This window comes from Anabrus simplex, chromosome 6 (genome assembly GCF_040414725.1).
Source record: "Anabrus simplex isolate iqAnaSimp1 chromosome 6, ASM4041472v1, whole genome shotgun sequence".
NCBI lineage: Eukaryota > Metazoa > Arthropoda > Insecta > Orthoptera > Tettigoniidae > Anabrus > Anabrus simplex.
Genome location: NC_090270.1, coordinates 349676352 through 349703725, shown reverse-complemented (window position 1 = coordinate 349703725; position 27374 = coordinate 349676352). Strand labels below are relative to the sequence as shown.

Genomic DNA, 27374 nt, shown 5'->3' with positions numbered 1-27374 from the left:
CAGCAGGGGGAAATAAGTGTCAAGTTGTTGTGCTCAAAATCCAGAGTGGCTCCAGTCAGACGAGTTACACTCCCTCGTCTTGAATTGCTTGCAGCCGCATTGCTGGCTCAATTACTTCAAAAATCCATTCCAATTTTAAATCTTGAAGTTAACGAAACTCATTTGTGGACAGATTCTACCATTGTTTTATCATTGTTGGCTTCTCCTTCATCGCGTTGGAAAACATTTTTAGCCAACAGGGTGGCAGAAATTCAGCAGTTAACTAATGTCAAAGATTGGCATCATGTTTCATCTCATCAAAACCCTGCAGATTTAATTTCTCGAGGAGATGAACCTCAAGAGTTAAAACAGTCCACATTGTGGTGGTCAGGTCCATCGTGGTTGTCAGCACCTCAGCTCAACCTGCCGCAGCCCCTCGTCATCGATGAAAGTTGTCACACCACATTGGAACAGCGAACAGTGGCAACATTACTTGTCACTAATGGCAATGACATCATCGAAAGATTTTCTTCGCTGACAAAACTACAAAGAGTTCTGGCATATTGCAGCAGATTCATTCACAACTCCAAACAGCCAAACAAGAAACGATTGGGACCGTTATCAGTTCAAGAACTTCAGTCATCATTAATGTCATGCATTCACATAGCGCAGGCGGAGTCATTCAGTGAAGAAATCAAGGAATTGCAAAAGGAAGGCAATGTATCAAAGAAAGGTCAGCTGAAAAATCTCTGTCCATTTCTACATGATAATATACTTAGAGTTGGTGGTAGATTGAAGAACGCGTCACTCCCATTCTCAACAAAACACCAAATTTTATTACCACCAAAACATCACCTGACGACTCTAATTGTCAAACATGAACACTTACAACAAGCTCATGCAGGACCAGAATTGTTGTTAGCAACCCTCCGTCAACGTTATTGGATTATGAATGGCAGAAATGTAGCCAGATAGCAAGTGCACAAATGCGTAACATGTTACAAATTGAAAGGCGTAACTAGTCATCAACTCATGGCTGACTATCCTGCGCATAGAGTTCAACCAGCACGTCCATTCAGTGTTTGTGGCATTGATTATGGAGGTCCTATTCTACTTCGCCCAATTAACAAGAGGAGCAATGTACGTATTAAGGCATATATCGCACTATTTGTTTACTTCACGAAAAAGGCTGTACATTTGGAAGTAGTCAGCAGTCTTACCGCAGATGCCTTCTAAGCCGCACTTCGCCGTTTCATAGCCAGAAGAGGAAAGCCCGGAGATATCTACAGTGACAACGCTACTACATTTATTGGAGCCGATAGAGAATTAAAAGATCTTCACCAATTCATGGCATCACAGCAGCATCAAGAGGAAGTAGTAAGCAATCTGGCAAACAAAGGTATCAACTGGCATTACATTCCACCTCGTTCACCTCATTTTGGAGGATTATGGGAAGCTGGCATCAAGTCAGTTAAATATCATTTGCATCGAGTTGTTGGAAACTCATCGTTAACATTTGAAGAGCTTAGTACTGTGCTTACACAAATTGAAGCATGTTTAAATTCTCGTCCACTTACAGTCCTATCCTCAGATCCGACTGACCCTCAACCCTTAACTCCAGGTCATTTTCTTACCGGAAACAGTTTGAATTCTATTCCTGAATCCAATCTGACACTTGTACCCAGTAATAAACTTTCAGCATGGAAACGGTTGCAGCAAATGGTGCAACACTTTTGGACCAGATGGCATAAGGAATACTTAACTCAACTTCAAAACAGGCCAAAGTGGGCCTCCCAGCAACCCAGTATACAACTTGGAGCAGTGGTGGTTATCAAAGAGGACAATTTACCCCCACTTCAGTGGAGACTAGGTGTGGTTGAGGAACTTCACCCAGGTCTCGATGGACTTGTGCGAGCAGTCACCATAAAAACTGTTTATGGAAAATTCAAGAGACCAATAGTGAAGTTGTCCCCCCTCCCCATCGAGTAATTTTTTTAAAATAACAATATGATTCCTTAGTGTCAGTGAATTGATTGTATAAAATTGTATTTGTATTTATGTTGTACAGTCATTTAAGAAGATGAACAATTCAAAAACTTTCATTGTGCAGCTGTGAACAAAACAATCCATCAACCTGCACACCAGTGTACAGCTCTGTTTCATTTTATATATGTTAATTAGTGATTGAAGTTCATTTAATTGCAACATTTATTACTATGTATTTGTATTCTGATGACATTTTTGTTTTATGTTATTTTCATTGAAATGTATTTTGTCTTGATTGAATACAATCAACAGAGGGGAGAATGTTTCATCCTCTTAGAAAATTTATACAGAGCGCGCTCTTGGCCGTGTCTCTATTGAGTGACCAGAATGCACCTGGTTTCCGGCAACGAGAGAAGACATTTTAAAAAACGACAACATGTCGGCGAGACATGCATTCACGGTCACATGGCCTGCAACTTAATCAATAGCCATCCAGGCATTTCAGTTTATTGTTTAACGTGTAAATAGTTTCTATGCATTTTGTTAATCATGTACAATTGTAATAAAAGTTTCATTATGTGTAATATTGGTGAATGACTTGGCCCTATGGTCTTATCACTGCTTAACCAAACTACAGTCCACTACCAGAGTAATCATCGCTGTTTAGTAATACAACATGTGTGCTACAGCATTCAATTCGTCATTCCAACAGGCTTCTTAAAGGACATAATCAGTGTGCTGTATTATCGGCTTGGTGGCATAATGTTTGCCATACGCCAAATAACGTTCTATCAGTGTAGTTGAAGTGCCATTGACAATACCAAACATTGTTGTAGCTCCAAAGCAGCCTGTCATGGATGTGTGTGAGCTCCTTTACACTGAGGAGTATCTTCAGTAGAGTTTTCCATCTCTCAGCTCTCGATGATACGTGCTCTTCCATATTCCTGATTTTTGTAAAGAATAAGATATTTTTTTTCAGTGTCTTCATAACTGTTTTCTGGTCTGCTCAAACATGGCATGTAACACTTCGTAGACTATAACACATGTAACAAAGGAAGAATTATAAGTAAATTGACATGATACAATACACAGGAACAACATCATGTGTATCTGTTCTGTACTAACCGGTTTATATTATGTAAGATTGTTAATTTTTGTGACTGTGCAATTATTAATCAAGTGAGACAAATCATGAATATAGAAATGTTTGCATTAGTAAAACTTGCCAGTGATTGTGCATTGCTGACATAAAGGAAATTAGACAAATTATAATTGTAGAAGTTCCTTTTCCGTACATAAGTAACTCTGGGAATGTATTCTGTACTATAGCCCCACCTTTTGGAGTGTCGTTTGCTTATGTGTACATGAGACTGAGGGGTCGATGGAAGGTAAACTCTGTTTAGCAGAGACAATGGGAGTACTCCCCTTAACAGATGCGTTTGAATGTCCTAAGTGTTACATATGGCGTTTAGACATACTGAAAGACTAACAAGTCTTGTGATAATATTGTTACCATGTGCAAAATTCAGGACAAAGTGTTAATTATTGCACATGATCCTATAAAACCTATGGATGCAAAATATTATGTTTTAGGCACTTGTGAACTCTGGCACTGAATATTATTGCAACCTCATTAAGATGAACACAGACATAACAATGCAAATACATAAATTTACAATGAAAACAAAACAATTACTTACCATGAGGACAGTAGCACAAAATACTATGCGTGAAGGGCTGAAGCATCAAGGATAAAGGACTGGATCTTAAAATTAGCGCTTGAATGGTTGCCAGGTCAATATTACTACTTACTAAATAAGAAGAAAGGGTGAAATAAAACTAAAGAATTTTACTTAATTAATTAAATATTAAAATTCTTATCATATATGTACGCTTAAATATATTTTTTTCCTTTTAAAAAACTAAAATGCAAAGAAAATTAAATAGTGGAACAACATTTCATAATGAATTTTAAGGTGGCATAAATGAAGCCGATATCAACATGGAAGGTTAAAACTCATATCATTAGATAATCTTGTAAATAAATTTTACTTAAGTTATAGAAAGATTAAAATATTAAACAGAAATATGTTACAACCAATATAAGTACTTGAAAGATACACACTAGATAATTCGTATACGGGCCCGCAACTACTAACACTGCTACACTACCTACACAAATAATTACAAGTCACACACACTAGGAAGATTGTGGCTCCAACCCCGAATTAATATTAATATTACACAAATAAAGGAAACAAGATTAAATTACAATAAAAATATGGCAGAAAGTTATTCCAATTAAATCAAGTATATTCAGGGTAAAATAATATAAACGTTCCACACTTAACAAAAGAACACGGAAGCGCACAACAGGAGCAAGTCGTTACCGACGCCAAGCCTTCAACCAATCAAAATCATCTAAAGCCACCAAAATTAAAACTTGTCCATCAGATTAGATAAGACGAGGTGACACATTGCGTAATAATAAAAAAATGCAAGGACTCCAAACAATGGGTAATATGTGACAACAAAGAGTTAAGAGAATGGCAAATATTAAGTTAAATGTCGAGCAGCAAATTTCAATTTTCCCCAGACTCGACGTTATTCTCTCTCTGTCGAGTCATTCCACTCATGACTGAGGAGTTGTTTTTTTTTATAAGCTGATACCATTCTGTACGTACTTGCGTTTTCCGGACAGTAACTCTCCATGGTCTCTCTTACTTGATCAGCCCGTGCTTGTTCCAGAAACTTTTCCTTGGACCATTATTTTTTCCAGGTTTTCATCCTCTCTTCTCATAATGTGACCAAAGAATTGCAGGATTCTCTGGTCCACTGCTTGGTATAAACTTTCTTGTATTCCAATTTCCCGGATGACAGAATCATTTGTTCGCCTGGCTGTCCACGGTGTGCGCAACATCCTTCTCCAACACCACATTTCAAGGCCGTTTATTCGGTTCTTGTCTTTAGCTTATATGTTCCAAGTTTTGCATCCATACAGGAAGATCAAGAACACAAGCGAATGGATTAATATTTTCCTCGTATTCATAGATATTGCTTTATTTTGCCAGATCTTTAATTTTGCCATAGCTCTGCGTCCAAGTATGATGCGACGTTTGATTTCTTTTTCGCAGCTACTTTTATCCACGAATATTGAACCAACATAATGAAACTGACCCTCTTTGGCGATTGTTAAGGTTATTAAAAATCATAATAATTATAATTACTCCCATGGGTAATAGTACGAAATTACATTTGCTTTAGTTGATGATGATGCTTGTTGTTTTAAGGGGCCTAACATCGAAGGTCATCTGACCCATTTGCTTTTGATAAACAGTTCGCCAACAGCTTAAATAATTCAGAATGGAGGGAGCTTTGGATAACGCTAAGATGCATTCATGAGGTGTCATTTAATTAAAGTCCCGAACAATGCAAATAACGATCGCATACAAATCGTCAGCCAGCAAACGCAATAGCAACACAGTTAGAAGGCAAATTCAAACAACGAAGAAAATTAGGAAGGAAAATACACATCAATAATAATAATAATAATAACAGTAATAAAAATACCTCTCGCGGACCATAAACAGGCACGGCCAGAAAACATCTTGAGGCAACCTCTGAGACTCAATACCTTAGTTGTAACTATGAGATTGACAAAGATCAATCTCCCAATTATCTTCAACTTAATAGCATGATGGCAACGCTAGTTAATGATACTACTACCCCAGGCCCTAGTATTCATACTAGGTTTTCTCGATCATCGGATTCTTCGCACAAGGGAAAAACATTTTATTGGCACTTTAAACATCAACACGCTTCGCTAAATTGGAAAGTTGAAGCACTTAACAGACACATTAGACCAACTCAACATCCAAATTCTGGCACTCCAAGAAACTAGGAACAGTGACGAAAATAATTTTGAATCAGGAAACTATAGAATTTAAAAAGGTAAGCTAGCTACCCTCCTGTCTAACAAAATATTACAATTTGACAGTGGTTTTGCATTGGAAAAAATATCACAAATTCGGTACTATAGGTACTTTATATCTTCTGAAAGAAGTTCGCTAATGACAATCAAATCAGGAAACAAAGCTTATACACTAATCAATGCACATGCACCTACAAACAATTACAATCAAAAAGACCCACAAAAGGTAGATGATTTCTGGGAATTACTAGAAGAAACTACAGGCAAAATTCCAAAACAACATGTCAAAATTCCGCTGGGGGACTTCAATGCACAAATTGGCAAAGAGAAGAAATTTTGGACCACTGTGGGACTTTACCCTAAACAACCATTAAAAATGGGGAACGTTGCTTGCTTGCTTGCTTGCTTGCTGATGCTTATTGGGCTGTGTCTACGACATTTCACCCAGTCAATACTCGCTTACGCATGTAAACACACTAGTCTAAATGAAAACACTTCAATTCAATAATTGATGCCTGAACTTGCAAGTAGAAAAACACAAAACACGAAACTTCACTATATCACATAACTACCCCATTTTGCTAGTATAGACTGTTGTCATACGGGAAACTTCCAATCTTGCAATCACACTGCGTTTAAAACGTCACCCACACGAAGAATCCAAAATAGCACTCACAAGTAATACACTAATGATATGAGGAATCACTCAAATGGAACCTGAGAAAGCATTAGTAATTCTCACTGGATATTATAGACAAAATTATAACACGATCTTGGCTTCATCTAGAAACAAATTTAGCACTCTAATAATCTCTTCTGTAGGATTACAGAGCAAACAAGAAACACTGGTAGGAAAAACCTGCTTAAGTCGCTGGAGGTTAGCCATAAGTTTTTTACGTTGGTTAGCATACAAAGAACATTCAAAGAGGATGTGATTAGAATCGCCATTACGGATATCTGTACCACACAAACAGTTGGTATCTTGCGTTAAATGGAACCGTGATCGATATTGTGGTGTGAGGGCATGATTAAACCGTAACCGAATGATGTTAATAATATGTCGTCTAGTATAAGATCCTCGTATAAACCAAGGTTTAACTAAAAGGCTTGGTTGTAAATGATAATAAAATTTACCTTTGACTTGTGCAGTTTGTCGGAAGAAATTCTGCCAGTCTGAACGTCCCTCCTGTCGAAAAATAACTACATAATCAGAAGCTGGAACCATATTGTTAGTATTCAGAACAGGAAGACGAGAAGCTTGTTTTGCAAAACAGTCTGCTTTTTCATTACCGGCGATACCCACGTGACCTGGTACCCATACTAAAGTTATGGAAATACCGACATTGTCAAGCATATAAAGGATACTCTTGACATTGTAAATATACCAATTATAGGATAACTCATCAGAAACCAAAGATTGTAATGCACTCAGCGAATCCGTATAGATTGTAGCTCGCGTATATCCCCTTCTCTGAACAAAAAGTAAGGCTTGCTGTATGGCAAATAGCTCCGCCGTAAAAATCGAACAGTCACTAGGCAAACCATATTGTTCACTAAAATTTAGAGAAGGTATATAATAAGCGGAACCGACTCCATTAATGTTCTTTGCCCCATCTGTAAAAATGTTTATGCTTCGTGGAATATGAGAAAATTTCACTCGTTTAACTGGACATATCTCGATCCCCTGCAGACAAGGAAATGTAGTAGAGCCATTACGCATAGGCCAAATGATTTGAGGCTTAAAATGAGAAACCGGATAGGGTAAAGTATAGGGTAGTAAAGTAGCACTGTGTATTAAGGTACACTGCTTCGACTTTAATGTATTAAATGCATGAAACAATGCAGGCAATCTGCTTAAACCCTGGCGCCTAACTGAATAATACTCCGAGAGTAACTGTAACTTCGGAATTAGAGGATGACTTGTGAATGAAAACTTTTTAAGTAAATATTTCGTTGCAAGTATTTTCCTACGTACTTGTAAGGGAGCTTCGCAGGCTTCAACGAGGAGGGCATTGGTAGGTGTGGATTTTAAAGCTCCAATACAGGATCGTATTGCTTGATATTGACAAGTGTTAAGAATATGTAAGTTAGTAGAAGATGCTACGTCGAAAATATGTGATCCGTAATCCAATATCGTCCGAATAGTGGTTTTGTACAGAGATAGCACCACAACGGGATCTGCCCCCCATTGCCTACGGGTTACGGCCTGTATAACCTGAATATACCGTTCACTCTTCGAACGCAAATATAAAAAATGATGTTTCCATGTAAGTTTTTGATCGATAAATAACCCAAGATATTTATGGTGGCTAACCACTGGTATTTCATACTGATCAAAGGCAAGTGGCGATCGGTCATAGGTTCTGCGATGTGTAAATATCATTGCTCGACATTTCGCTATGGAAAGATTTAACCCATGGGCCTCTAACCATGTTCTAGCTTCATAAAGCGCGAGACTAATATGTTGTCTACAGAGCTGTAAATCTTCGTGTGTACAATAAATCAAAAAATCATCAGCATACGCCTGTATGCGAGCATGACGTAAAATGACCGTTTCAAAATCTTTCATAAAAAGAGCGAAAAGAATACCACTCAGAATATCGCCCTGAGGCAACCCATTACTTACCTGCCGGGGCTGGAGTGTACAAGGCGTCGATTTAAATCGTAGTGTTCGATAAGTCAGAAGTTGTCGGAGAATGCTAATAAATCCCTCAGGAATCTTAAGAGTTGCAAGTTTTTCCCATAAGATGTGCAAAGGTACGGAATCATAAGCCCGTTGAATATCAAGAAAAACCGCTATGGTACTATGTTTTCTATGACGAGCTAAAAGTAAATCGATAACAAAACTATTAAATGCATCAGATGTACTGCGTCCCTTAAAAAAGGCATATTGATATCGAGGCGTCAAGTTATAGTATTCTAATACCCATAGGATTCTTCGAAGTAAGATCTTTAGAAACACTTTACGGATGCACGAACCGAGGACTATACCGCGATAATTACTGACCTCTGTGGGTAACTGCTTGTTTTTAAGAATGGGGATTAGGAAAAATTCATTCCAACTAACAGGTGTACTGTGATTGCGAAAAATATCATTATACCTATTTAGTAATACCTTCTTTGCGCGAATAGGTAGTAATTGGAGCATTTGATAGGAAACATTATCTGGACCTGGGGAAGAATTTGAGCAGGAGCGGAGTACTGCTTCTAATTCCTGATAGTCGCAGGGTTGTAGCAATACGGAAAAACGTGTGTCTAGTGGATCTTGGTAAGGAACATACTGTGGCACTACAAAATCTGGCGCTTCTCTAACAAGAAAATCTGATAATACTTGACCTGGGATGGTCTTGGCAGGGGAGTGCTGCGTCACTCTTGTGATTGCCCTGATGGCATTCCACAAGTCTGCAATCGGAACCTGTCGCGTGAAGGACGATATAAACTCCCTCCAAGCGTCACGCCGTTTTTGATGGAAAAGTCGGCGGGTTTGTGCCATGTGTCGTTTGAGCCGGAAGTAATGCTCAGGTGTTGCGTGCTGCCTATATTGTCGAAACAGTACTTTACGAGTTTGAATCATCAAATGGCATTCTTCATCCCACCACTTAACATGCACAGGTTTTCTAGAAGATAAAGGAGGTGAAGCGCTGATGGGGTGATGAAGGTTAATATAAGCTGTTAAAATCTGCATTAAAGTTTGATATGAAAAAGTATTTACCGGTATTTTTTGTAACGCGTCCTCAATGTAGGCGGTATATATTTGTGGTTTAAAACTCCTTAAAGATCGAATCATGTTATGTGAAACAGTGTGGGGGGGTGGAGAAAAAGGTCTGCCTACTCCATAAGTAATAACAATAGGGAAATGATCACTGGAATAAGTATCACTCAAAGTATGCCATGTAGCGATAGACACCATATTTCGCTTACACAATGTTAAATCTACTGCGCTAGGAGGGGCAGAAGGCGCAGTCAAACGCGTAGGAGAGCCATCATTCAAAATAGCGAAAGCATGGTTATTTACTTCATTAAGGAACTGTGTACCTTGAAGGGTATCCAAATGTCCTCCCCACAGGGTGTGATGAAGATTAAAGTCCCCAAAGATAAAAACATATGGTTCGGTAGTAAATTGTTGAAAGAATTGGTTCCATTGTCTCTCAGTAATGGAAAATTCAGGAGGACAGTAGATATTCACAAGTAAAAAATGCATATAATATAATCCTATAACATATGTATGGGGTATGGCCTGAATGTTCAAATGGATGCTATATGTCACGGATGAGTGGACCAAAAAGGCAACCCCCCCGTAACCGGGTCCATCATTACGTAAAACTGTGTAATTTGGATACTTGATGCGAGTCTCTAGATGAAACCAAGTTTCTTGTATAGCTACGAAGTGAGGTACTGTTTCCTGTATTAATTTATATAGCTCATGACGCTTGTTCATGAGACTTCTAGCATTCCATTGAGTGATTCTGATCATAGAATTGAATAAAATTACAAATCCTGTCCCTTAACTGGAATACATTATGCGCTAACGCGGGGTGATCACCCAATAATTGTACTAATTGCTGAATAGATTGATAAAGACCACTTTGAAGATGTTCTCTTTGCCTATGAAATGACGAAAGTGGCTGCGCCATGGATGCGCTACTCGTGGCAACAGGTTCGTCAAAAGGTGCCTCCATCCGACGGTTTGCGCCACCGTAAACAGGTGTAAGTCTTGAAGCCGCCATCTCCATGCGGGGAAGCTCGCGAACCAAATTTTGGTAACCTTCCTTATCATATCCTGGGGCTGGTGCTGGTCTCGGGGATTTTAAAATTACTTGAGTGAATTTCCTCTTACGGGGATTCGACTGTGTAGGAGTCTGCCCCTCCCCATTTAAAGGGGGAAAATTTTGAGAAGTGTCCACTAGATTATATTCCCTAGGTTGGACTTTTTGAACAGCGTCCTTGAAAGATAAATTCTGGTGGCTCATTATCTTTTTAATGTGGACCTGCTGTTGGTGCGTTGGACAATCCACATTGCCAGTTGAATGGGAACCGCGACAATGCACACATTGAAAGAAAGTTTCAGTACAGTTCGCCGTAGTATGGTGCAATGCACATTTCCCACACCTGGGACTTGTTGCTCTGCAACGCTTATCAACGTGCCCGTACCGCTGGCATTTTTTGCAGATGATGGGAGCAAAAACATATGGCTCCACCTCTAAATGCACTTGATATAAAGACACGTACTGTGGAAGTTTCTGTGCACGAAAAACCACTTTGATAGATCCAGTAGGTACATACTGTGTGCCTTCTTCGTTAACAACTCGACGGTTCAAACGTTTTACAGATTTTATTGTAGCAGGAGACTTCAAGTGCTTTAATATGGCATCCTCAGTCAAGGTCTTCTCTACTCCCCTGATGACTCCTACCCGCAATACATTAGAGCTAGGTATGTATGCCCGTAACTGCAGCTCAACTAATATAGGGTGTTTCAAAAATGAATTTGCCTGTACAGCATAGACAAATTCTATTTGTACCCTATTGCGTCCCTTGCGGGCCACTGATTTTATGCCTGGAATATTGTTCTCATAGAAAGTCCTACCTAGGGTCATAGGATGCATGTTACCGACATTGCCTGATGCTGTGGACTCCACAAAAATAATGAAAGGTCCATAATGAGTACTAGGATAAAGTTCCTGCGACTCAGTCTTCGAATTCGAAGTAGCAGTCTCTTTATTCACTACCTCATTGGGTGTATTAGGTGTACTCACTGTACTACTATTCTCACTTAGACTATCATCCTCATCCTGTTCCATTTGAACTGTCTCTTCCCGAGCAACTTTGAGGGTTGAAGGATCAGGAGACTCCTCACCACCACTTTGCTCCCCCATAACTTACGTATTACACTCGCAAAAGCACTACTCTATACCGTCCACGCTACCTCCTCACAGCAACTGTCAACTCAACTGCACACGAGCACTGCTAAGAGGGAACTGATGGGGAACGTTTAATAGGGATGTACTGAAACACTACCGATAGATGTCTCACGTGTAGTACGCGGTATGCGCTTGTCGATCGTCATTTGTTTGTATGTGTTTTTAATAGAAGTTGCCTAGTTAAATGCTGAAGTAAAAGATTTAATATATCGTTACGACAACAAAGATGACAAGAAAATTGTGATGCCTGACTATTGCTGTGTCCCAATGTCCCAAAATCAAGGTCGACCATGTTCATACCATCAATTTCCTAAGCAATATGCTTTCCGTAAAAAGTGGTTGCATGCGATTCGTAGGCAGGACCTATGAAATAAAAATATGACTCCTAATATCAAAGTCTGCTCGAGACATTTTACAGTTACTGAAACTGGTAAGTAAGCAAATTAGTACTAATTAAGAAATAATTTTATAATAAGGTAGCACATTCTGAAAAGTTAATATGACCTATTTCAATAATTTTAGGCGAAAGATGAAGACTTAACGAGAACGCTGTACCTTCGATATTGTCATGGTATGGTACCGGTACCTTGGAAATAACTCAGAGAGCAAGAAGATATAGAAGTATAAAAATAGCCATAACACCGTGTGCGGTACGGTACCCTGAATCACACAGTGACCTATAATTTGACACTAGAGCCATCAATTTCAGACTTCCTGAACATCACTTCCAAATTTGAAATTTGTATACCGGTATTTGTCTTATGGTCCGAAACAAGATCCTGAAACTCGTGCGCTACACGGAAATGAAGTTCAGTCGTACTGGATGTAGCCCCAGGCACTGCTGTCACACCAATGTCGTGCCTTATGTACGCCTATAACCTGCAAAGAAAAGGAAAAATACCGCATTAGGAATGTTTTCAAAATGCTATTTGTACTTTAAGAATTCAATCTTAACAAAAACGCTAAAAGAAGGAGTTGCTGCATTTATTCCTTACTGGTGCCTTTCAATCAACTCTTACATTTTTTCGGATATTTTTATGCCCCTTTTCTTCAATTCTGCTTCCAAATCCGCAATCGTCATTGCACCTATACCATTTCCCGTCTCGTTGAAAACATTAGCAGAATATGGTAACTCCATTTTAATGCATTTAAAGCAAAAGTTTCGTTTCGATGATCGCAAATGTAGGAATACTCCATATAAGTCTCATGTAAAACAATCGAGCAGCGGAAAGCGCATACCGGGTACTACCATTGCGCTACCTAGCGGACAAGTTTTGCGTGATACATCCCTATTGGCTTCTGCGAGAATTTCGATCTAAAATTGATGTCAACCCATTTCCTGGCACTTCCTCAAAAGAAAATGACATGGAGATCCCCGAACATGCATTTAGGACAATTTCAACTAGACCATGTGGCTGTTTTCAAGAAAAAACAAAAAGAAATTATGAACATTAAAGTCAAAAAGGAAATTATTGACTCCGACCACCACCTATCTCTTGTTAAAGTAAAGTTTCAACCCAACAGGAAGAAAATCAAAACAATCAAAAACCCAAGAATCGACCCTGAATTTCTGAGACAGAACTCAGACAATTTCCTTGCGATATCTCCAACGATGCTCCTTCAAACTGGCTAGAATTCAAGGACACACTCTTGAAAGCTTCACAAAACATCAGCAACCCCCCAAGGAAACGCAAACACAGATGGTGGAATGACACCTGTGACAAGGCCATAGAAGTCAGAATTAGGTCCTGGCTAAACTGGAGTTCCTATAAAACTGATCAAAATCGTGATGAATTATTCAAAACACAGAAACAAACCTCAAAAATCATCAGATCTGAAAAACGGAAATATGATCAAAACAGACTGGCAGATATCGAAGAAGATTTCAAGAAAAACAATACACGGAACTTATACAGAACATTCAGACAAGAATTGTCCAATTACCAGGCACCTAGTCTCTGTTTCAAAAGTACAGACAGGTCTTTGGAAACAAGTAATAAGGGAAATTGTGAACTCCTAGCAAACTATGTTTCCACACAGAACTAGGGGCCTAGGGCATGTACACAAACGACAGTTGTTCCGTGCGCTGCTGAACATAATGAGTGCTGGGCTGCAGAATGTAAAATTATAATTAGCACTATGTTATAAAGCTTTTAAAACCTTGAAGAGAAGAAAAATAATACCTCGAGGATTACTATTGTAATCGTATGATTGATGTATGAATATGTCGATTAGTCTTCTAATCACCTTGTGTCTTGTGTCACCTGGAGTGTGCTTATTGATACAGGTTAGGTAGTGTATATTTTCAGTTTTGAAGTATCATTTCATTGATCCCGTTTGTTGCGCCTTGTAGTTTGTTCGTAGAGTGCAAACATTTGCAGTTGGTGCTGTTATATATATTTTGACTTATTTTTGTGATTTTATGCGATGTGAGTATCCTGCTTGTGCAAGATGAATTTATTTCATTCCAGGTTTAGTTTTTTCAAGTTTTACTTGTTTTTTGACAGTATGGAGTGAATTAGAATTATACCGGGTACGCGTTTTTAGTGTGAAGAAATAGTATTATGATCATGAACTAACCTCACGTTGAACTACCTAGCTGTTGTGAGTAAACTTGTGTGTGTGTTTGTGCTTCTTACCTGTTGTTTGGAATAAATAAACTCAAAATATAAACTGTGTGCATTATGCTGTGTTTTACTTCCTTTCCTTCTCTTGTTTTCCATTCCCATACATAAACGTAGTGAGAAGGGTTCAACGAACGAGCTAAAGAATGAGGTTATGTTATGTCGTGATTTAGGTAAGTGTGGTGGTTTTGGGGTTTTATATGAATTCCACTAACATTTTAAATAATCAATGTTGCATTTATTGTTTAATAGATGCAAATTTGCATTAAAATGCGAACGGTGAAACGACGATAAAGGCTAGCGTAATAAAAGGATTGCCAACATACAAATATGGTAATTGCCAAGTACTTTTCAAGTAATATACACGACAAACGCTCGTGATACAACTTTCCTACCGAAATGCAATCATTATCTCGTATTACAATTTTAACAAGATAACAACGGTCATTACGAGGTGCTATCGTGGTCCTTATGTTGGCTCAGCGTACACAGGAGTGACGGTTCATAACCTCAAAATACTGATATAAACAAGTTTCCAACAAGACACTTACATCATATTGACGGACAACATGAGCAATGGCTTCACCGTAGTATCATTTGGGCATTGACACAAGGTCCATTATGAACATATTGAAAACTTAGACCTTGCTTTAGTCAGTGAGATGTTTCGCAGTCCGTTCGTGTGTCTCGTACGGTGCGGATCGTTCTTTGGTTGCAGTCTGGTGTTTGCCTGCGGTGACAAGTACGTCATTCAATACTTGCAACTCACTCATTGAAAGCATATATTCCCAGTTCCAATATCTTTCGTGTTGGACTTATACGCGGTGTGGAAAAGAATGTGTCTGATTCTGACATTCTTAAATACCTTAAATCTGATGTTCGGGTCAAATCGGTCAAGCGGCTTAACCGTAAGGTTGTGGAGCCCAGTGGAGTGACCTACGTTCCAACTGGAACAGTTAAGATTGTTTTTCGCTCTCAAACTCTTCCTCAATATGTCTCTTTGTTTCAAGTGCATTTAGAGGTTTCCCCTTTCATATTTTCCCCGATTATCTGTTCAAAATGTCAGCGATATGGACACACGATTAAAAACTGTCAAGCTAAGTCACCCCGATGTGGGCATTGTGCGTTACATCACCTTACATCAGAGTGTCAGGAAAATATTCGCCGCTGTGTTCACTGTCATCAGGCACATTATACTGGCTCATCAAACTGCCCTACTCATCAACAGCAAACTGCCCTTAAAAAGCTTATGTGTACAGAAAATCTATCCTTTTCCGAGGGGTCTGCTAGAATACCCTCGACCCAATTTGACACGTCCAATAATACCCATCTTTTTCCACCTCTTCCTTCTACTAGTTCCACTTCACCTGTGGAAACCCCGAGGAAACGTAAATTTATTCAGGTGGTTATGAACGAGCCCCGTCCCATTCCAAAACCTGGTTTCGATAAGTCTGGGTATCTTAATCTCATCCGACCCCCTCCAGTGTCTTTACATACCTCGGTCTTTCCATCCACTTCATCGTCATCCTCCCCGTCCCCAATTCCGTCTACGTCCCGTAATTCTCAGTGTTTACCTTCAGCTTCTTCTCAATCATCTAGTTCCCCTGTGCTACGCCAAAAGGCGTATCTCCAAAGTGGTATTCATCAACTATTTCTGCAACTTATTCAATTATTAGGGGACCAGCCACATGTTGCACATACACTTTATAAGCTTCGTGACTGTGTGCACACTATGTTCTCTTTAGATGCTACGTATCCTGCAGTGGAATGCTAGGAGTATTACTTCTAAACGGTATGAGTTACAATTTTTGATAAATGAAATTTCCCCATTCATTATAGCATTACAGGAGACTTGGTTTTCCCCATCCTCTGAGTTTTATTTAAATGGCTTTAATGTTGAACGCTGTGATGGTGTTGGTTACGGTGGTGTTGCTTTATTTATTCACCATAGTTTATCCTATCAACGTCTTGATATCTCGTATTGTCTACCCCATACATTTGTTCTTGGTATCTCATATAATCGCCTTTCCATTATTAACCTTTATTGCCCTCCAGATCTTTCTATTTCTCACATTCAATGGTGTCGATTCTTGCAGCAATTTTCTTCTCATAACGAGCTTCTCCTCTTAGGGGACTTTAATCTTCATCATTCTATGTGGGGAAGCAGTAGTGATACTTCCCTGGGTTCTTATTTCCTCACTGCTTCCCAATCGCATGACTTTGTCATTTTAAACGATGGTTCTCCCACGCGCCTCACTCCCCCGGCTCTCCTCCCAGTGCTGTGGATTTATCATTATGTCGTCCTGCAATGGCTTCGATTGTAACTTGGCACCGTCTTACTGATACACATTCTAGCGACCATTTCCCTATTATTCTTACGTATGGTCTTGGTAGGTTTTCTAGTTCTTCTTCCGCCCCTACATATACCAGTAATGTTCGCTCCCTCCGTCACTTTGATAGAGTATCTTTTATTACTTATGTTACCCATCGTATTGAGCTTATTTCGGATAATATTTTGCCCTTTTCTACTCTCTTTCAATTTATACAAGATTATCTCGATATTTATCATCCCTATAAACCTATTTCTTCCCACTCTGCTCGCCCCTCTTCCTTTTTACGATGGTGGGACTCAGAGTGCCATAATCTGGTTCTTAAACGACGCCGTTTATTCCGGATATATCGGAAAACATTAGCCCCTCACCATTATTTCCGTCTTAAACAACATATTGCTTATACTAGACGATTTTTTCTTTCTAAACGCCGTGCTGCATGGCGATCCTTTATTTCCTCCCTAAACGCTCATACTTCGTCTTCTCACTTATGGAGTGCAATTCGTTCCCTTACCCGAGCTTCTCAATACATTCCACCCTCTGTCACGCCTCCACAGATTTTATCTATCTTTCTCAACTCCCTCACTCCTGATTATGTCGTGCCTGTCTCCATGCTCTTCCCGCTTTTCTGTATTACTCCAACCTATACACCTTTCTGAACTTGAGGCCACCTTGTGTAATGCAAAGAGTTCGTCTCCGGGCCCTGATTATATATCATACGATATGCTCCGGATTCTCCCTCTCCGTGCTAAACAAGCTTTATTAGCTCTCTATAATAATATACTTCTCACTACTTCTGTTCCTACCTCTTGGAATGATTTTTTTTTAGTACCTATCCCCAAACCTGGTCAACTTCAAACTGACGCTAATGGCTTTCGAGGGATTGTCCTTGGTTCGTGTATCCGCAAGACTTTTTTAAAAATTCTCCTTCAACGACTCCTGTGGTCTCTTGAATATTATAATTTGGTTCCCAAATATCAATTCGCCTACTTTAAAGGTCGTTGTGCTCAAGATGCTATTAACATTTTACTTATCGATATTTTATTAGCGCAAATTCGTAAGGATTGTCTTATTGCTATTTTTTTGGACATACGAGGAGCTTTTGACTCCATACCACTGCATCTTCTCTAGACTAATCTTGCACAGAAAGGTTTTCCTGCTCATTTTCTCCACATCTTGCGTAATTTGTTTACGTATCGGAAACTTTCATTTAAATCCGCTTATTCTTCTCTTCCTTGTCGTCTGTCATCTGTCGGTGTTCCTCAGGGAGACATTTTAAGTGGTCTGCTTTTCGCCCTGTATATGAGTAATCTTGAAGAATTGGTTACCCAAAAAGCTCGCATTCTTTTTTATGCTGATGATATAGTTCTTTATTACTCTCATAGTAATGTCGATGTGTGTCGTCACCATATATATCAGCTAATGGAACAAGTCATTACATGGCTTACTTTCCATGGCCTTCATCTTTCTACCTCCAAATGCTGTGCAATGTTTTTTACCTCTAAGCGTAGGTTTAACTCTGAGCCACTTGTTTTCGATTCTCATGTCATTCCTTTTTGTTCCTCCCATAAATACCTTGGTGTTATGCTAGATCGCTCGTTATCTTGGAAACATCATATTACTCAGTTACGTAATTCTTCTGATATGTATATTAAAATTCTCCAAGTGGTAACTAGACGATCATGGGGTGCTGACCCTGGCACAGCTCAGTTGTTATATTCCGCTACTATTCGCTCTAGACTCGACTACTGTGCGCATGTTATAGATACTGCGTCGGATTCTGTTCTTAACCACTTAAATACTTTACAATTTAAAGCTCTGAGAACTTGTGTTGGAGCATTGTTGTCTACCCTTACTAATGCTCTCCTTGTCAAGACCGGTGAGTTCCCTCTTCCCATTCGCCGTAAAATGATAACATCTAAATATTTACTTAAAAGATTTGCTCTGGCTCAAAACCCATTGCTTCCTAAATTGCAGTTATTAGATGAATATTCTCTTCTTTCACAGGCCCGCCGTCGTAAGATGCCTGCTTTGTTGTATGCATATCAATTTCTTCTTTCCTATAAAAACACTATCTTACGCACTGCTTCTTCCCCCGTTTATTCAGTAAATTTTGATTGTTTATTTTTTGTCCCTTCTATCATTATCTCCCCTACATCTTCTTTTTCTTCTTCTATTCCTGGTTCTTCGTTGACTGGCCCACCTTTTAAGAAGCTACGTTTTGCTCTAAGTGATTCTGGCGTCCAGATATATACCGTACAGACGGCTCAAAAAACTCTTCTGGCGTTGGAGCAGCGTTCTATATTGTCAATACCAATGTTGCTGAACTCTATCGTTTACCCAGTGACTTTTCTATCTACACTGCAGAAATTTTTGCTATTCGTCAAGCTCTTATGTACATTAAGCATCATTCTATACCTAACGCAGCTATTTATACGGATTCCCTCAGTGCCGTTCAGTCGCTCAAGTCATCTCATCTTTCTTTTAACTGGTATTTGTATCATGTTAAAAGTCTCATTTATACTTTGCATCAATCTGGGGTGGTTCTCACTTTTGTCTGGGTCCCTAGTCATATAGGTATCTATGGGAATGAACAGGCGGATTTATTCGCGAAGCGAGCTGTTCGTGATGGCAAATCCCTACTTAACCTTGCAGTTCCTCTACCCGATTTTTATCCAGTTCTTAAACATTATGCTTATGGTCAGTGGCAAGAAGATTGGACTAGATCAGCTTCTTATAAAGGTCGCTATTATTACAATATTCAGCCTTGTATTCCTCCCTATCCTTGGTATTTGAAGGGTAACTATTCTCGCCGTCACATTACCAACATTTTTCGTCTTCGCTTTAACCATGCTCGTACTCCTCTGTATAAACATCGTTTTAACCTCTCCCCCCACTCCTCCTGTATATGTGGTACTCTGAGTGCTGATGTAAATCATTTATTATTCCAATGCCCTGTGTATGATTCTTTTCGTCCGGCTTTTATTTCTCGTCTTCTCAGTCTTCAGAAAGCTCTCCCCACCAATGTCACCTGCTCTAATACATGCTATCAATCAATATTTGGATGACTCTCATCTTCATGTGTAAATTACTGTCTGTTTATTGTTCGCACCGTTACATACTCCTGCTTCCACTGTTTTTTGCTTCTACGCACTTCCTTTGTTATGTTTCGCGTTACTTAAGGTGTGTACATAGACCCGATGCTCAACTGTTCTTGAGACCTTCGTAGTGTGAATAATTGCGTGTGATTTCGCATTATAAGTGTAATATCACGATAATAAGTGTAGTGGCTCGGTGAAATAATAGAGCCCATAACCTCTCCGACAACAACAACAACAACAACAACAACAAAAACTTGTGTGTTAGAAATGCCATCCTAGCCGGAGAACGGGAAACTATATTTGGTGACCCCACTTCTCATTGCTCAGCCTTGTATAATAATGTAAGCAACCAAAGAGGATATGAGGTAAGCAACGCTACTACACGACATATAAAAACTATTTCTGTTTCGAACTAGCCGTCATGGAATTAATTAGTTTCTTTGGTCTACAGAAACGGTGCACTATCGAAATGTTAGTAAATTCAGTGTTCTACTTTCGTACTGAAGAGCTGCAGAACGTAGGTAATATTGAACACAGTGTAACGTGCTTCAATCGCCACACACCACTATAAGAGCTGCAGAACTTAGGTAATATTGAACACAGTGTAACATGCCTAAGTTGCCACACACCACAATAAGAGCTGCAGAACTTAGCTAATATTGAACACAGTGTAACGTGCTTCAGTTGCCACACACCACTATAAGAGCTGCAGAACTTAGCTAATATTGAACACAGTGTAACATGCCTAAGTTGCCACACACCACTATAAGAGCTGCAGAAGGTAATATTGAACACACTGTAACGTGCTTCAGTTGCCTCACACCGCTATAAGAGCTGCAGAACTTAGGTAATATTGAATACAGTATAACATGCCTAAGTTGCCACACACCACTATAAGAGCTGCAGAACTTAGGTAATATTGAACACACTGTAACGTGCTTCAGTCGCCACACACCACTATAAGAGCTGCAGAACTTAGGTAATAATGAACACAGTGTAACATGCCTAAGTTGCCACACACCACTATAAGAGCTGCAGAACTTAGCTAATATTGAACACAGTGTAACGTGCTTCAGTTGCCACACACCACTATAAGAGCTGCAGAACTTAGGTAATATTGAATACAGTATAACATGCCTAAGTTGCCACACACCACTATAAGAGCTGCAGAACTTAGCGAATATTGAACACAGTGTAACATGCTACAGTTGCCACACGACACAATAAGAGCTGCAGAACGTAGGTAATATTGAACACAGTGTAACGTGCTTCAGTTGCCACACACCACTATAAGAGCTGCAGAACTTACGTTATATTGAACACAGTATAAAATGCCTAAGTTCCCCCACACCACTATAACAGCTGCAGAACTTACCTAATATTGAACACAGTATAACATGCCTGAGTTGCCACACACCACTATAAGAGCTGCAGAACTTACCTAATATTGAACACAGTATAACATGCCTGAGTTGCCACACACCACTATAAGAGCTGCAGAACTTACCTAATATTGAACACAGTATAACATGCCTGAGTTGCCACACACCACTATAAGAGCTGCAGAACATAGGTAATATTGAACACAGTATAACATGCCTAAGTTGCCACACACCACTATAAGAGCTGCAGAACTTACCTAATATTGAACACAGTATAACATGCCTGAGTTGCCACACACCACTATAAGAGCTGCCGAACTTAGCTACTATTGAACACAGTGTAACATGCCTGAGTTGCCACACACCACTATATGAGCTGCAGAACATAGGTAATATTGAATACAGTGTAATGAGCTTCACTTGCCACACACCACTATAAGAGCTGCAGAACTTAGCTACTATTGAACACAGTATAACATGCCTAAGTTGCCACACACCACTATAAGAGCTGCAGAACTTACCTAATATTGAACACAGTATAACATGCCTGAGTTGCCACACACCACTATAAGAGCTGCAGAACTTAGCTACTATTGAACACAGTGTAACATGCCTGAGTTGCCACACACCACTATATGAGCTGCAGAACATCGGTAATATTGAATACAGTGTAATGTGCTTCACTTGCCACACACCACTATAAGAGCTGCAGAACTTAGCTAATATTGAACACAGTGTAACGTGCTTCAGTTGCCACACACCACGATAAGAGCTGCAGAACTTAGGTAATAATGAACACAGTATAACATGCCTAAGTTGCCACACACCACTATAAGAGCTGCAGAACTTACGTAATATTGAACACAGTGTAACGTGCTTCAGTTGCCACACACCACTATAAGAGCTGCAGAACTTAGGTAATAATGAACACAGTGTAACATGCCTAAGTTGCCACACACCACTATAAGAGCTGCAAAACTTAGGTAATATTGACCACAGTATAACATGCCTAAGTTGCCACACACCACTATATGAGCTGCAGAACTTATGTAATATTGAATACAGTGTAACGTGCTTCACTTGCCACACACCACTATAAGAGCTGCAGAGGTTAGCTACTATTGAACACAGTGTAACATGCCTGAGTTGCCACACACCACTATAAGAGCTGCAGAACTTAGCTACTATTGAACACAGTGTAACATGCCTAAGTTGCCACACACCACTATAAGAGCTGCAGAACTTAGGTAATATTGAACACAGTATAACATGCCTAAGTTGCCACACACCACTATAAGAGCTGCAGAACTTAGGTAATATTGAACACAGTGTAACGTGCTTCAGTTGCCACACATCACTATAAGAGCTGCAGAACATAGGGAATGTTGAACGCAGTGTAACGTGCTTCAGTTGCCACACACCACTATAAGAGCTGCAGAACTTAGCTACTATTGAACACAGTGTAGCGTGCTTCAGTTGCCACACACCACTATATGAGCTGCAGAACTTAGGTAATATTGAACACGTGTAACGTGCTTCAGTTGCCACACACCACTTTAAGAGCTGCAGAACTTAGGTAATAATGAACACAATGTAACATGCCTAAGTTGCCACACACCACTATAAGAGATGCAGAACTTAGCTAATATTGAACACAGTGTAACATGCCTAAGTTGCCACACACCACTTTAAGAGCTGCAGAGCTTAGCTAATATTGAACACAGTATAACATGCCTGAGTTGCCACACACCCCTATAAGAGCTGCAGAACTTAGCTACTATTGAACACAGTGTAACATGCCTAAGTTGCCACACACCACTATATGAGCTGCAGAACATAGGTAATATTGAATACAGTGTAATGTGCTTCACTTGCCACACACCACTATAAGAGCTGCAGAAATTAGGTAATATTGAACACAATGTAACATGCCTAAGTTGCCACACACCACTATAAGAGCTGCAGAACTTAGCTAATATTGAACACACTGTAACGTGCTTCAGTTGCCACACACCACTATAAGAGCTGCAGAACTTACGTAATATTGAACACACTGTAACATGCTTCAGTTGCCACACACACCACTATAAGAGCTGCAGAACTTAGCTAATATTGAACACGGTATAACGTGCTTCAGTTGCCACACACCACTATAAGAGCTGCAGAACTTAGCTAATATTGAACACAGTGTAACGTGCTTCAGTTGCCACACACCACTATAAGAGCTGCAGAACTTAGCTAATATTGAACACAGTATAACATGCCTAAGTTGCCACACACCACTATAAGAGCTGCAGAACTTAGCTAATATTGAACACAGTGTAACATGCTTCAGTTGCCTCACACCACTATAAGAGCTGCAGAACTTAGCGAATATTGAACACTGTATAACATGCCTAAGTTGCCACACACCACTATAAGAGCTGCAGAACTTAGGTAATATTGAACACAGTGTAACATGCCTAAGTTGCCACACACACCACTATAAGAGCTGCAGAACTTAGGTAATATTGAACACAGTGTAACATGCTTCAGTTGCCACACACCCCTATAAGAGCTGCAGAACTTAGCTAATATTGAACACTGTATAACATGCCTAAGTTGCCACACACCACTATAAGAGCTGCAGAACTTAGGTAATATTGAACACAGTGTAACGTGCTTCAGTTGCCACACACCACTATAAGAGCTGCAGAACTTAGGTAATATTGAACAAAGTGTAACGTGCTTCAGTTGCCACACTACACTATGAGAGCTGCAGAACTTAGGTAATAATGAACACAGTATGACATGCCTAAGTTGCCACACACCACTATAAGAGCTGCAGAACATAGGTAATATTGAATACAGTGTAACGTGCTTCAGTTGCCACACACCACTATAAGAGCTGCAGAACTTAGGTAATATTGAACACAGTGTAACATGCCTTAAGTTGCCACACACCACTATAAGAGCTGCAGAAGTTAGGTAATATTGAACAAAGTGTAACGTGCTTCAGTTGCCACACATCACTCTGAGAGCTGCAGAACTTAGGTAATAATGAACACAGTATGACATGCCTAAGTTGCCACACACCACTATAAGAGCTGCAGAACATAGGTAATATTGAATACAGTGTAATGTGCTTCAGTTGCCACACACCACTATAAGAGCTGCCGAACTTAGGTAATATTGAACACAGTGTAACATGCCTGAGTTGCCACACACCACTATAAGAGCTGCAGTTCTTAGCTAATATTGAACACAGTATAACATGCCTAAGTTGCCACACACCACTATAAGAGCTGCAGAGCTTAGCTAATATTGAACACAGTATAACATGCCTGAGTTGCCACACACCACTATAAGAGTTGCAGAACTTAGCTACTATTGAACACAGTGTAACATGCCTAAGTTGCCACACACCACTTTAAGAGCTGCAGAACTTAGCTAATATTGAACACAGTGTAACGTGCTTCAGTAGCCACACACCACTATAAGAGCTGCTGAACTTAGGTAATATTGAATACAGTGTAACGTGCTTCAGTTGCCACACACCACTATAAGAGCTGCAGAACTTAGGTAATATTGAACACGTGTAACGTGCTTCAGTTGCCACACACCACTTTAAGAGCTGCAGAACATAGGTAATATTGAACACAGTGTAACGTGCTTCAGTTGCCACACACCACTATAAGAGCTGCAGAACATAGGTAATATTGAACACAGTGTAACATGCCTAAGTTGCCACACACCACTATAAGAGCTGCAGAACTTAGGTAATATTGAACACAGTGTAACATGCTTCAGTTGCCACACACCACTATAAGAGCTGCAGAACTTAGGTAATATTGAATACAGTGTAATGTGCTTCAGTTGCCACACACCACTATAAGAGCTGCAGAACTTAGCTACTATTAAACACAGTGTAGCGTGCTTCAGTTGCCACACACCACTATATGAGCTGCAGAACTTAGGTAATATTGAACACGTGTAACGTGCTTCAGTTGCCACACACCACTTTAAGAGCTGCAGAACTTAGGTAATAATGAACACAATGTAACATGCCTGAGTTGCCACACACCACTATAAGAGATGCAGAACTTAGCTACTATTGAACACAGTGTAACGTGCTTCAGTTGCCACACACCACTATAAGAGCTGCAGAACTTAGGTAATATTGAACACAGTGTAACATGCCTAAGTTGCCACACACCACTATAAGAGCTGCTGAACTTAGGTAATATTGAACACAGTGTAACATGCTTCAGTTGCCACACACCACTATAAGAGCTGCAGAACTTAGGTAATATTCAACACAGTGTAACGTGCTTCAGTTGCCACACATCACTATAAGAGCTGCAGAACATAGGGAATATTGAACGCAGTGTAACGTGCGTAAGTTGCCACACACCACTTTAAGAGCTGCAGAGCTTTGCTAATATTGAACACAGTGTAACATGCTTCAGTTGCCACACACCACTATAAGAGCTGCAGAACTTAGGTAATATTGAACACAGTGTAACGTGCTTCAGTTGCCACACACCACTTTAAGAGCTGCAGAGCTTTGCTAATATTGAACACAGTATAACGTGCCTAAGTTGCCACACACCACTATAAGAGCTGCAGAACTTAGCTACTATTAAACACAGTGTAGCGTGCTTCAGTTGCCACACACCACTATAAGAGCTGCCGAACTTAGGTAATATTGAACACAGTATAACATGCCTAAGTTGCCACACACCACTATAAGAGCTGCAGAACTTAGGTAATATTGAACACAGTGTAACGTGCTTCATTTGCCACACATCGCTATGAGAGCTGCAGAACTTAGGTAATAATGAACACAGTATGACATGCCGAAGTTGCCACACACCACTATAAGAGCTGCAGAACATAGGTAATATTGAATACAGTGTAACGTGCTTCAGTTGCCACACACCACTATAAGAGCTGCAGAACTTAGGTAATATTGAACACAGTGTAACGTGCTTCAGTTGCCACACACCGCTATAAGAGATGCAGAACTTAGGTAATATTGAACACAGTGTAACGCGCTTCAGTTGCCACACACCACTATAAGAGCTGCAGAACTTAGGTAATATTGAACACATTGTAATGTGTTTCTGTTGACACACACCTCTCACTGTATTTTGTCGAAGGTTGGCTGATTCTGCTGTAAACGTCATAAGCTAATCAAATAATAGAAGCTCATTGAAAATAAGAAAAATCATAATAATGATTTAAATCCATTAAAATGATGGCCAATCAATCATTCCACATTTAGGGCAGTCGCAGATGTTGCTTACCTAGACTTTTCTTAAATAATTGCAAAGAATTCGGATATTACAATTTTCAGAATGGCTACTCGAACAGATACTGTTATCAGAAACCACTCCAATCATCCAAGTCTACATAAAAAGCCAACATTTTACAGTTTAATTAATAGAGCTCTGAAAATGCCTATGTCTAAGAAGAATTATAATAGAGAGATGAATATAATTCGCCAAATTTCTCGTAGCAGTGGATATTCCAGAAAATTGATAAATAAAATGAAAAATGAACCAAAAGCAACTTTAATTAAAGAGCGAGAGGAATCTGCAGTTTTAACGTTTTGAAATATGCACTCTTATCAACTGGCTAAAAGGACATCAATGTCGCATACAAAACGGATAATATTACTAATAAGATAATTTTCAATTCAGATAAGATAAAGAATAAATATATATGTAATAAATCAGGAATTTACAAATTGACATGCCAGACATGTGGACAGTCTGGAAGAAGTTGGGCTACATGGAACGAAGAACTTGTTAATGCAGTCAAACATAAAAGATATTTGGCAATGGGAGAACATATTATGGTTGTAATGAATCATAAATTTAGACATTTCTAATGACAAGGAATTAATACATTCGGTCAAAAAGGGAAAATTAATAACTGTTTTGGAAAGTTTAGAAATTTATCTTGCACAAAAGAATAATTTTGAATCAAGTTTAAATGAGAGAATTACAGAAGATAACCCACTGTATAGACTAGCGTATGATCATTTAAGGAACAGAAAGAAGAAAAACTTGAAGATCTTAAATTTTTATAAGTATTCTCACTCACTTCAACAAAATTTTATGTATTGATCATTTTCAT

At 39.4% G+C, this 27374-nt stretch overlaps 1 protein-coding gene across 1 annotated transcript in view; it reads left to right on the top strand.

Annotated features, from left to right (window-relative positions):
• Window positions 1-20011: 20011 nt before the first annotated feature.
• LOC136875824 (zinc finger and BTB domain-containing protein 14) overlaps window positions 20012-27374 on the top strand; it is a 168486-nt gene continuing 161123 nt past the window's right edge. Inside the window, exon 1 of the mRNA XM_068228178.1 lies at window positions 20012-20234. The gene's annotated coding sequence lies outside the window, so the exon portion shown is untranslated. The remainder of the gene's footprint in view (window positions 20235-27374) is intronic.